The sequence below is a fragment of the Apteryx mantelli genome, chromosome 1, assembly GCF_036417845.1.
Source record: "Apteryx mantelli isolate bAptMan1 chromosome 1, bAptMan1.hap1, whole genome shotgun sequence".
Classification (NCBI taxonomy): domain Eukaryota; kingdom Metazoa; phylum Chordata; class Aves; order Apterygiformes; family Apterygidae; genus Apteryx; species Apteryx mantelli.
In genome coordinates this window covers 9,533,492-9,546,255 of record NC_089978.1, presented here as the reverse complement: position 1 = coordinate 9,546,255, position 12,764 = coordinate 9,533,492, and positions in this window count along the sequence as shown.

The window sequence follows — 12,764 nt, the reverse complement described above, 5'->3', positions numbered from 1 at the left end:
GCTTATGGAGTAGTACATACATTTGGGAAAATATGGGAAGAAAGAGGACTGATTAATTCGCAAGGGAAGAATTTAGTGCATGAAAAATTAATTAGAAAAACTTTAGAAGCTCTGAGGGGACCTCGGAGAATCGCGGTAGTACACGTTAGGGGCCATCAAAAGGGCGCATCTTACCACATAAGGGGAAATAATCTAGCAGATGAAGAGGCAAGAAAGGCAGCTTTACACCTATTGTCTGAAGGAAAAGAGGGCCAAGATAAGCTAGATACCAGGATGAGTTTTACTAATCAGGAAACAGATAAATTACGACAGATAGGAGCCCTAGAAAAAGAAGGTAAATGGGTGTTGCCCGATGATAGAGAAATTGTATCCAAAGGCGTAGCTTGGAGAATCATGAAAGAATTCCACCGACAGACTCATTGGGGAGTGCAAGCATTAGTAGACCAGTTTGGAACCAAGTATATGTGCATTGGAATATATGACATAGCAAAAAGACTAGTGGGAGAATGTTTGACCTGTCAGAAGGTTAACAAGCAACACCTCAGAGAAAAAGTCCCAGGGGGACGATCAATAGCCAAGAGGCCATTTGAGAAAATACAGGTTGACTTTACAGAACTCCCGAAAGTGGGCAGGTATAAATACCTATTAGTTATAGTAGATCATTTAACTTACTTTATAGAAGCCTTTCCCGTAGCCCAAGCTACTGTGAAATCGGTAGCCAAGATATTGCTAGAAAATATCATACCCCGGTATGGGAATGTATCGGTCATAGACTCAGACAGGGGGCCACATTTTACATCCAAAGTCATTAAAGAAACATTGGATCCTTTAGGGATCAAGTGGGAGTATCACACTCCTTGGCATCCTCAAAGTTCAGGAAAGGTAGAAAGGATGAACGGGGAAATAAAAAAACAGTTAACGAAGCTAATGATGGAAACCCAGATGAATTGGATCAAGTGTTTACCCTTAGCCTTGTTGAATATACGAACTCAGCCCAGAACTGACACAGGAGTCTCCCCTTTTGAAATGTTATATGGGATGCCATATGATTTAGAAATACCAAAAGAACATCCTAAAGTAGAAGAGAGATTATTACAGAAATATATTACAGAGCTTATGAAGAGAAGACAAGAATTGATAAAGAAAGGACTAATAGTACAGAGACCTCCACTAGATGTAGCCATTCACCGAGTTAACCCTGGAGACAAGGTTTTAATTAAAACCTGGAAAGACTCATCCTTGACTCCCCACTGGGAGGGACCTTTCCTTGTCTTGCTCACCACAGACACTGCTATTCGCACCGCAGAGCGAGGATGGACACATGCCAGCAGAATTAAAGGGCCGATCTCAGAATCATCGTGGGAAGCCTTTGGAAACCCGGACAATTTAAAAGTAACCTTTAAGAAGAAACCTAGAAACCTCGATAAGTAAGACCACATTTTGTAAAACCTCACATTGTATTTGTTATCCCTTTGTGTGTTATAAATATAGGATTTGTAAAGAGAAGTAGTGGACTCATTGGTAGCACGGGTACCTCCCTAGCGGCAGTTGTCGCCTTTGTTATGGCAAATTGACCCATTTGACATTAAAAAGGGAACTCAAGAAAAGATCGGTGGAATGGTGGGAAGCTTTTGCTAAAAGGAGTACAACCAGAGAAAGGTTGTACCTACACCAACCACCCCGATCACATAAGGCCAAAATTGAAAACACCAATTGTAGGTGGACCGTGCTGTATGTTGAGTGTCTCTCTCGAAGAACTGGGAAGCCTTTAAAATCAGAAAGGCTCATAAAGGAGGTTCCCCTGAAGAATACGGCTGCTGTCGAGAAGATGGTACACCCTGCTGCTCTGAGCAAAAGAGTAGGCAGAGGAGACAGAGACGTATAGAAACTGTGGGGATTGAGGCCGATAAGCCACCTCCTAAGCAGGAATACCTAAAATTGTAAGACCCAGACTCTTCAAAGTCTCAAGGACACTTGGCATCACGGGCCGTCTCACAAAGACATTAGGAGTTCATAAATATCTGTTAACCAAACCATGGGTCCACTACTCCTCTGGAAGATGATTGTGCTAGGCTTATTAGGAAGACGAATTCAAGGGGAACATAATGTACACCAACCCTTTAAATGGTCATTAATAAGATGGGAAGATCAAAAAGTGATCCAAGTACAAAGTGTACCCGGGAACCCTACATTCACACCTACCTTGTGTGAATTGGTACCCATTGAGCCATGTTTGAGTCAAAAGGAGCACGGAAAAGGGTTTTACTTTTGCCCTAGTTCTAATCCTGGGCGAGGATACTGTAACTACCCAAACTCTTATTATTGTGCTTATTGGGGATGTGAAACTATAGCCTCTGATTGGACTCCAGGAGCAGGATCAGATAAGTTTTTATCAGTAAAATGGGGGCCTTCTGGGTGTATCCCCCCTAAAGAGGATTTCCAGCTGGGGTATCGGGGAAGTCCCCACTATACCCCCCTGGGAACTTGTAAATATTTAATGATAAATATCACCCGTCCGGAAGATCCGGGATGGTTCTTGGGAAAGACCTGGGGAGTCCGGTACTGGGAGACCGGGACCGATAGGGGTGGATTAATTTTCATAAAGAAAGAAAGTGTGCGACCTACTCCTCAAGCAATAGGGCCGAATTTAGTTGTTAAGGGAGTAGAATCAAGAATCCAACCAACGGGTGCGATCATGAATTCGACAAGTATTCCTATGAATCACCCCACCTCGAAAGATACTGTTGTAACCTCAGAAAGTAAAGCCACAGAGAGGATAGACAATCCTCTGTGGAAGGTTGTGCAAGCAACCTACAAAGTATTAAATGCTACAACCCCTAGTATAACTACCCATTGCTGGTTATGCTACGACATAAGACCCCCTTTTTATGAAGCAATAGGAGTAAATATGACATATACCTTAAGCAATGATCCAGCTTCACAGTGTCAATGGGAAGATAAGAAGAAGGGATTGACTATGGAGCAAGTTACAGGAATAGGAATGTGTATTGGCAAAGTGCCAAAATCAAAGAAAAAGCTGTGTGGATCTATATCATTGCAAAACCACATCCCTAAAAATGGATGGGCTATTCCCACCAAAGGAACTAGATGGATATGCTCAAAAACCGGCCTGACTCCTTGTGTCTCCTTAAGGGTGCTTAATGAGTCCCGAGAATATTGTATACAAGTAGAAGTAGTCCCCAGGATCTTGTACCATCCGGAAAAAGTGATGTACGATCATTGGGACACCCCTCATCCGGTCCGAGTAAAGAGGGAACCAATCACCGCGATTACTATAGCCACCTTACTGGGCCTCGGGGCAGTGGGAGCGGGAACCGGAATTTCCTCCTTAGTGATACAACAGCAGAGCCTTAGCACCCTACGGGCGGCTGTGGACGAGGACTTAGAACGAATAGAAAAATCCATCACCGCCTTAGAAAAGTCGTTAACATCACTATCAGAAGTGGTGTTACAGAACAGAAGAGGGATGGACCTTTTATTTTTACAACAGGGAGGATTGTGTGCAGCCCTAGGAGAAGAATGTTGCTTTTATGCAGATCATACAGGAGTTGTCAGGGATACTATGGCGAAACTGAGAGAGGGCCTTGAAAGACGTAAAAAGGAAAGAGAAGCCCAGCAAGGGTGGTATGAATCATGGTTCAGTCATTCTCCCTGGCTAACAACCCTATTGTCTACAATCGCGGGTCCATTGGCTTTATTAGTACTTGTGTTGACCTTTGGACCGTGTATAGTAAATAGAATAATTAACTTAGCTAAAAGCAGACTCGAAGCTGCCCACCTACTGTTGATAAGAAGTCAATATGAACAACTGAATGAAGATGAGAGTAAGCATAACCCTATGCTCCTCCTGGCACAGGAGGCTGTTGTTCGATTTGATGAACAAATTAAAAAGGACCAAAACAAAAAGGGGGGATTGTGATAGGTAATAATTTGTTACATCAACTCGTGAAGTGATTTTATCATGAAACTAGGCGCTAAGTACCGGCTATCACCACAATGATTGTACTGAGTCAGCAGAACGATATTGTATTGTGAAATGTATGCGCGTGACCTGAAAGGCACCACGTACAACGCAGAGGAAGACGCCAGCTTTCATCCCGACCCCCCCCAGCACCAGCCGGCGCAACCACAGAAGTTACAGGCATATAAGGGGACTGTGAGCGGGGGATTGTGCGCGCCGTTGGTGGAGCAGGAGACTCCCCGGCCGCCCAGCGCTGTTTTGCTTACTTGTGACTTGCTCAATTATTCTATTAAATTGGAGTTTATGCAACCCAGCCCGAGTGGTTGTCAATTTGTCGCGTTTACCTATAACACACTCCAGTTTCTTACTTGATGAATGTCTGTAGAGGGGCCAAGTTTTCATCAAAGAATTCATCAAAAAATATCATGCAGGAGCCTTGTATTTTGGTGCATAGAGGATTCTGTTGACTTGTGAGGGGAGAGGCTATACTGAGAGGCTAGTAACAGGTCCCAGCTTTCTTGTAGGCTTTTTCAAGTTAAAGTCTGCTGGGGCAGACTCCTGGTATTGTCTTTCTTCTTCCTTGCTTTGGGATCTTCCATATCCTCTACCTAAAACAGCTGCATTTGGGATCCTGGAGTAGAGAAGAGAAATCTTGGGGCTGCTGCAGCAAACTGGTAGGACATGTCCCACAGAAGGATGTTGGAATCTGATAGCGCAGGAACCCATCAGTCTGAAAATTTTTGTACTGCTTCTCAGCATTATCTGCTGTGATTTTTTTTTGAGGCATAAAATAAGTATAAAATAAGTATGTACCATTATATCGTAGTACGTGTTTTGACTGGAGGCCAGGAGATTTCTGTTCAGTTCATTCTCTGCTACAAGTTATATTTTATTATCTATTTATTTATTGGAGGTCTCTCACTTTGTTATTTCTAATGTACCTATTTAAGACCCAGGCTCATTGCTCATTCAGGAGAGTCTTGTGTCTCTGCAAGGAACAAACTATCAATACTGATAGCTGTACAGATGCGACCTCTGGCTGAGCAAGTCTAAGAATCAGAAGTTGCTGGAAGTTAGAAGAATATTTTGGGAATGTATCATTTTGTGCTAATCTTGTTCCTGTATATTTTTCTTAGCGTCTGTTCTTGGTCACTGTTGGGATTCAGGGCTAGATGGCCTTTTACTGGGAATCTGTATGACTTTTCTAACCTTACACTCACTTGGTCTCACATTAAGACTCTGGAGCCCTGGACTACATCTTGTTCCTTACCCAATGTGTGAGGAGAGTTAGGTACTTCACTGGTGCACAGGGTACACACAAACCAGCATGTTGAGGCAGGATCTGCCTAAGACCACCAAGGAAACCATACTTTGAATGGATGAAAAAAAGACCTTTGGAATTTGAGCTGTACTCTTTCTGTACTTTCACATTTTTATTCTGTAAAATTAATAACTTCCCTGCTCATTATTTTCAGGACACTCAGGAAAGTATGAACCACCTTGTTCTGCACTATCTTCTAGCATGAATCACCGTTGTGTAACTTACAGGTAAGCCTTTTCAGTTTCTCAGTCTCTACCATAAGTTCTGCACCTTCTATTCAAACCCATTTCTCAGTGGGAGTGGGAGGGAGAGAGAGTGGAGGAGGATGTCTGAAGTTAAACGAGTTTCTTCTGCAGAAGAAGCAGAGTATTAATGAGATGCACCCTCCCTTACCAAGGGCACAGGTATGCTGATGCTGCAAGTGTTCCTGCAGGCTGAACAAAGAAAATAGCCTCGTGCATATGCAGCAGGTCAGCATTGGTAAATACACTTCATAAAGATGTTTGATAGCAGTCAGGGTTTTTTTTTCACTACTTATATTTGAGGAAATTGAGGCTCAGAAGTTCAGAGACTTGCTCAATGTTAAGCAAACATGGAGCCTAGTTCTTGCTTATTGCTGAAAGATCTTAGCCAGCAAGCCATCTTTTCTCCTTGCTGTCCTACTCAGCAAGTTACTGAAGCACAGACAAAAAGTTCTTTCTAGTGTTAAAGGATGCTGGAACAGTAGGTGGTGGTGGGAGGAGGCTGGCCTCTGTAAGAGGGTTTCACCTACAGGTCAAAGCCTAGATCTCTGCAGTCCCTGGATCCTAGGCATAAACACAAGAAAAACAGGTGCAGTTATACCAAAAAAAAAAAAAAGGAGAATTAAACATAATTTGATGTCTAAAGTAACTTCAAACATCCTACCTGTGAGTGGAGTCACTTGTTAAGTGCTGTGTCAGTGATGTGTGCCAAACCAGCACAGCAATGACATGCTATAAGTGATAAACATGCAGATCTCTGTGCAGGACAGGACTTCTTGACACAGCCAGGGGGATGTGACAGTAGTAGCACAATACTCTAGTGTGTGCCATAAGTGAGCAAACCTAGGTCTGTGCATGTGCCTGCATTTGCCAATGTTATGTCTGTTCAAAAGTTGTTTAGAGTATCAAACTAGGTCATCTTTGCCAGCTGGCATCTCTGCCAAGCAGGCAGGCAGTGCGGTTGGGTGCGACCTTCAGACACGTGCCTGGAAATACATACGACCATAACACATGAAATAGAGACTCCCACTCACTGTTCAGGCAGGCAGCCAGAGGGTATGGAAGTAATCATTTCAGCTTCAGTGATCTCTCCATTTCAGCACCGTTGTGGGAATGTTGCCAAAGCCTGGGGTTTGCTTTAAGGGAAGATGTTATAAACACATATTTAGGATGAGGGCATGCAAAACCACTTCAGCAGGGGCTGTGATTCTTTATAATAGAAGATAATTTGGCCCTTGGTTTCCACAATGTATCCTTATTCTGCCACAGCACCACAAGAGGGGGAGAGAACTTTTTGCTGCGCATTGCTCAGAGATGTCCACTGTTGTTTACTGGAGGTCTGACCATGGTCGGGTTGAAACACATCTGCCAAGTGGCCAAATGCATGAATTAATACCTGAATTTCTGTGGCGTTTTGCTAAACATCAGTAAGTTCATAGCAAATCAGAAAAACACCACTTGAATAAGACACATGCGTGTACAAAGTGGGTTCAGATCACACTAGCTGAACTATATGCTGTCACTGTACTTTATACTTACATAAACTCATTGACACACTCTATAGTGAAGGGACTAACAAGGACAGGCAGACTGACTGCCAGGAGGAACACCACACTGCTAGTGGTACCCAAGCATTACACACTTACTTGTCAGGGATATGAGAACACCTCTGAGGAGCCACTTAGCTGAGTGAGGAGTGCTCAGAAAGCTGTACCTATGCGTGGCTGTTCAGTCAAGCTGCAAGACAGTTTTCTGCCAATAGGATCGGCTAGTGTAGAAAACACAATTGTTGTCAGGGTCTCAGTACTACGATTAGGGAAGAAATGCAAAAGACAAGTGAATGACAGGACTAAGTCCTGTTACACTGGAACAAAGTGATGACTCAGATTGCCTTAGCTTTCAAAGATATGGGGAAAAAATCTCTGGGCGGGGGGAAGGGACGGAAATGTTGCACATTAATGATGTGGCTTCAAGGGTTGCCTCACAGATTGCCCATGACTTCAAGGGATTCAGAGGGACCCTGAGGGAGAGGAAGGCCCCAGGTGATGTGCTAGGGCTTTGCAGAATTCCAGGATGTCTTATGTAGGGGGATAAGATCTGTCTGATCCATACAGATCTTTTTCAAAAGAAAGCCATCTGATCTTCTATGGAACAAGCTAATTAGACCAAGAGACTTCAGCTACTAAAAGACCTCATGGAAAGCATTCATTTTGAACTACACAGTGACACTGAAAACAAGATAACCAAAAAGGCATTTCTTATTTGCAAGTAAAATCCTACTTGATGAATCTACAAGGGTCAAAAGGAATAAGAAATTCAACCTACCTGGTAAATCTGCATTTATATCTTATGTAGAACAAATAAAAGGAGAGAGTGGAGGTCAAGAACAGCATTACTCATTCTCAAATCACTGGCAACAGGGAAGTCTATGTTGAAGGGTACATAATAGATCAGCACCCTAACAAAGCGTATGATTGAAACTAGTTGCTTTCTGCTACAGTCTTCCGCATCATGCAAGACCATGGAATTACTGGCTCTTAGGATTCCCTTGTGATGAACTGGACTCTCTTTGTGATGAATCTGCTTTATCGTGGGGATTAAATTCAGCCTGAGTAATATGCCAGAGATTTGATGCAGCTAGCACTAAAACATTGCCAGACTTTCTACATTGTATACCTGACAGCTTCCTGACATAAAATCTTGCATCCAGCATGAGTGATTTTACTCAGTGGATAATTCGCCCACATACTACAGGTAAGTGGTAGCTTTGGTGCAAGCTGACATGATATAATTCTAAATTTTTGTATGCAAAAAGAATAAAACCTAGCAGGTTTAAATCAAGGTAATAAACTCTGAAACAGCATACCAACTGTGTGGTCAATTCCCTGTCCTTAGAAAACTCTAAATCAAGACTAGATTTTAAATCGGATAGGACTAGCTATAAGATACCATAGGAATTAATGCAGGGCAGTCACATCACCTGTGCTTCGTGGGAGATGACTGCACACTCTTACCAAGACCAAAAAGCATGGTTGTGTGAAACACCCTTGTCAGCTAGCTGGTATTTTCTGCACTGAGCTTCATGAGTGCTCTATAGGAAGAGCTTGTACAAGAAAAGATGGAGAAGAGGAAGGAAGCTATATCGTTTTCACTTTCATAGCCTGGTGGTCTTGCATCTGTTCCCTGTGCAAGTTCTTCCCTTTTTGCAGGGAGTCTACATGCTCCTACAATGTTTTCAGTCCTATCTACACACACCAAGGCCTGCCACAGCAAAGGCTTTCTGCATGACATTGCTGTTCAGCCACTGAATAACAAGGAGAAGGGTGCACATCCCACAAATTACATGCTTCTTGCAAGGAAGAGCAGCCTCTCAGCACCAAGCAGATGCATGCACAGAGCAATGCGTGCCTGCAGCACGCATAAACCCTGCAGCATAAGGCTGATTCAGCTGGGCACCTGGGACACACTTGTTTGCTCCACAGCTCAGGTCTGCTGCTCTTCACTTTTCCCCAGGAAGGAAGCCTTCATCCTCACAGGCACCACATTCCAGCCCTGGTCTTTTTCAGTGAATAGTCAATTCACAAACTGTTTGATTTTTAAGGATGTTTTTCTTCCCCTCCCCTTACCCAGTTCCTACCCAGAGGCATGCAGAGACTTTTCCTCTCCAAATACTTCTGTATTATTGCCAATTCAAATTGCCAGCTTCCTGGGGAACGTGTAGCAGATGGTCCGGCCCCAATGTCACAGGCACTTACCAGGGAAGGAGCTTCAAGGTCAGTAGAGAAGGCAATAAAAGACACATGAGGTCTTCAGTCTTCACAGCTCATTTCTCAAAACGAGTGTGAGCAGAAGTCATCCTTGATGTGGAGTAGAGCACAGAGAGGAAATTCTATTCCCAGAATGAGTCAGAGCACAGACTTTATATATTGACCAAAAAGATTACAGGCTGATAGGAGACCTCCGCTTTTTTAAATGAGATATTTTCAAAATGATTCCAGTCATCCAGAAGGGCAGGTCATTAGGAAACTCCACTGGAAGACAACTGTCGTCTTCTGTGAGCATGAAAAGAGCAAGTTGAAGGCTGGAGAGAAGCACTAGAACAGAACAAAGGCACTGGGACAATGAATAAAAAACAACTCAAATATTGAAACATCACCTCTGTTCAAACAACCCTAGCTTCCTGCTAGGAGAGGAGTTTAACCAGCTACAGGTTCATAATGACCATGAGTGAAAATGCTATCTGGCCTCTGTCAGATGCTACCCTCTAGTGATCGCTATTGGCATTTCAAACTTCACCATGAACTCTCTGAGTTTAAACACAACTTTTTCTTTTGCTCTAGTGGGGAGGGATATTGCTCCCAAGGACAACAGCTCTATCTTTGCTCTTGCTGAGAGAGCCCAAGGCTGTGAGAGTCTTGGTATGCCGAACCCAAGCAGAAAATCCTCAGCAGCCATTCATTTATTGATCTGATATTAAATCATGTCCTCCTAAAGTGAATCAGTTTGTCTTATATACATTTTAAAGGTAACGTTTCTTTGCAGATTTTGATCAAACAAATTGGACATTTAAAACAGCAGGTGGAAAGGATTAAACATTTATTTACATACAGATACATATGTAAGCAATTCCTAAGTATAAAAAGGACATTACAAATAAACATTAAGCTTCATACATTCGTCATCCTGGTCATCCAAAATACATTCCTTTCTCAACCCCACTGTACCACACTTGACAAGAAGAAGTTAAAAAACAGACAAGTCAAATGCTTCTGACAGTTTAATGATTCACAGTTTGGCAATTTGCTAACACCTATAGTCTTTCCAAAGACAGTATTATTCCAGCAACTGAAGGTAAATGGTCTGACCAAATGTAGTGCATTTTCTCCACTGAAATGGTTGTGCTTGATCAACAAGAAATGTGTCATCTCCTCATCCTTCTGGCCATGTGTTTAGGACATTTAAACAAATCGGGGTTCTTACTAAAATTCTATACATTGTGCTGAATTCACTATTGTTGGGGAAAAAAAACAGCAGATCTTTGCAGAACAGCTGAATGTGTGGGAAAATCTCCAATCCAGGAAATTCCTTTAATCCTGTGGCTTCACTGGCATGGAGTTGCAAACAGCAGAATGCTGGTTTTAGTCTGTAAGCAGGCTTTTAAACTACAATTCAAACTACAGCTGATGGTGTAAAATGTACTTAGTTCATGCTGTAAAAGAAATTACATGCTTCATTACTGATTTATTAGTAATCAAAGCTGATGATAGATCAGTTTTCTGTGGAAACAAAAATACCTTTATAAATCTCTAAAATTTATTGTAGCTCTCAGGAAAGAGGAAACATTTTAGACTCAACAATCTGAACGTAACACAGAATACGAAGAACTTGTCAATTAGGTAACATTACAAAGGGGAACAAGCCAGTAAACATAAAATTAAAATGCCTACTCAAAGTATTAATGAATTCAAAGGAGAGCTGGGTAAGTCTGCATAGATTAAAGGCAGTCAGAAAAAAAATCTCATAATCTGCAAATTCACAGAACAGCCAAATACGTGCAGCAGAACAGAGTGAAGTGGGAATGAAAAGGAGCAGAAAGAGCCTTGTCCTGTATTGACAGTTGAGTGACTGCAGCTGCTCCAGTCTCAGGATTTTTTTTTTCTTTTGTAAACAGCTGTGGGGAATGAAATGGATGTGACATATCTATCTGCAATGCATCTTGTTATGCTAAAAAATCATGGCACATTTTAAACTGTTTCTCTAATATTTAGAGATAGACTTGTAGCTCAAAACCCATATAGCAACAAGCTCTGGTGTTCCTCAGTTGTCTCATTAGATGGCCTTTTTTTCCCCAAAAAAATGTTGGCTTAAGTTGGCTTAAGCAGCTTTCATTTTTTTCCATCAGTGCTGACTGAGGAGGACAATTGTAAGGCTTTCTTCCAAATAGTCTGCAAGAGTTGAGGCAATAACAGTGCCTGAATTAACTGCTGCTTTCCCTGTCGTAAACCAACTATTTTGCTCTCACTCCATTAAAATACCAAAACAATATTCTCCTCTCCTCTACTTCCCCCATACGTTTGGCTGCTGGGGACACTAAGACCATTACATTTACTAAAACTAGTGCCAGTGATGTAGCCCAGACCCTTAGAGATATTCACACCACTACGAAAGCAGCAGCTCAGAATGACTCTTCACATTGGTTGGCAAATCTCACTGGATTGAGAGCAGAGTCCACCTGCATATTGGTAATTTACTCACTTGCCCCAAACCACCAATGGCTCTTAACATCTGAATCTCTCACGTTGGTCCCGTAAAAAGGGAAACATTCTTTATAGACTACACTGGCTGAGAACAGGCTAATCAGATTTACGTGGTCTTACTAAGAAATTTGAGACAGCACAGAAGATAAACAGATGCTTCTCCTTCTAGTTAAAGCAGGAGTCAGATCTAGTGGTTTACACAGCCGGCCAGGTCCATTTCCAGTCTAAGACCTCCACAGTACTTTGGCTCCCCCTTCTCACAGAGCTACCATAATGCCAGCGCCATTACAAGGCATAAGCAGTACTGGGAATGAACAGATTCATGGATGAAACGTCCTGAAGGAGTTGGGATTCCCCAGCTCTGACGAGCTCTGAGGTTGGTATTCATATGACACCAGACGCATCAGAGCCCTTGATTGCTGCCTCTGACAACATAAGACTTCTAGCATTCCTTCTCCCCAGGTAGACCTGTGCTGCTCCACCAGTGCAACTGAAACTGTGGTAACTGACACAAGTTTTGGCCATGTTATGCAGCTGTGCACCAGGGCTGATCTTCAGAAGATGCTTGGCAGGGACACAGCCTCAATGCACTCATAGGTGTGCATGTCTTTGTGAATGGTGCCCCATGATAAGCAGTGGTGCCAAAGGCAGTGCTAAAGGTGGTATCTGCTTCTTCAGTCTCTGAGAGTCATTTATTTGATAATGTCACTAAACAGAGCTAAAATTATTTTCCAACCTTGCTGGAAAAGGTGAGCTTCAAAGAAACGGATCACATCCAGGAAATAACTAGTCATTAATGCCAAAACAGAGACAAACTCAGAGTACACACCATAGCCAGTCCTGTTATCCATGGACAGATGAGCTGAACTGCTAACCATGGCTACCCTCTTAAAACCAGGATAATCTTTCACTGACAACATTGAGACCCTAGTTACACTCATTCTGTCATCTCAGCTGCTTTA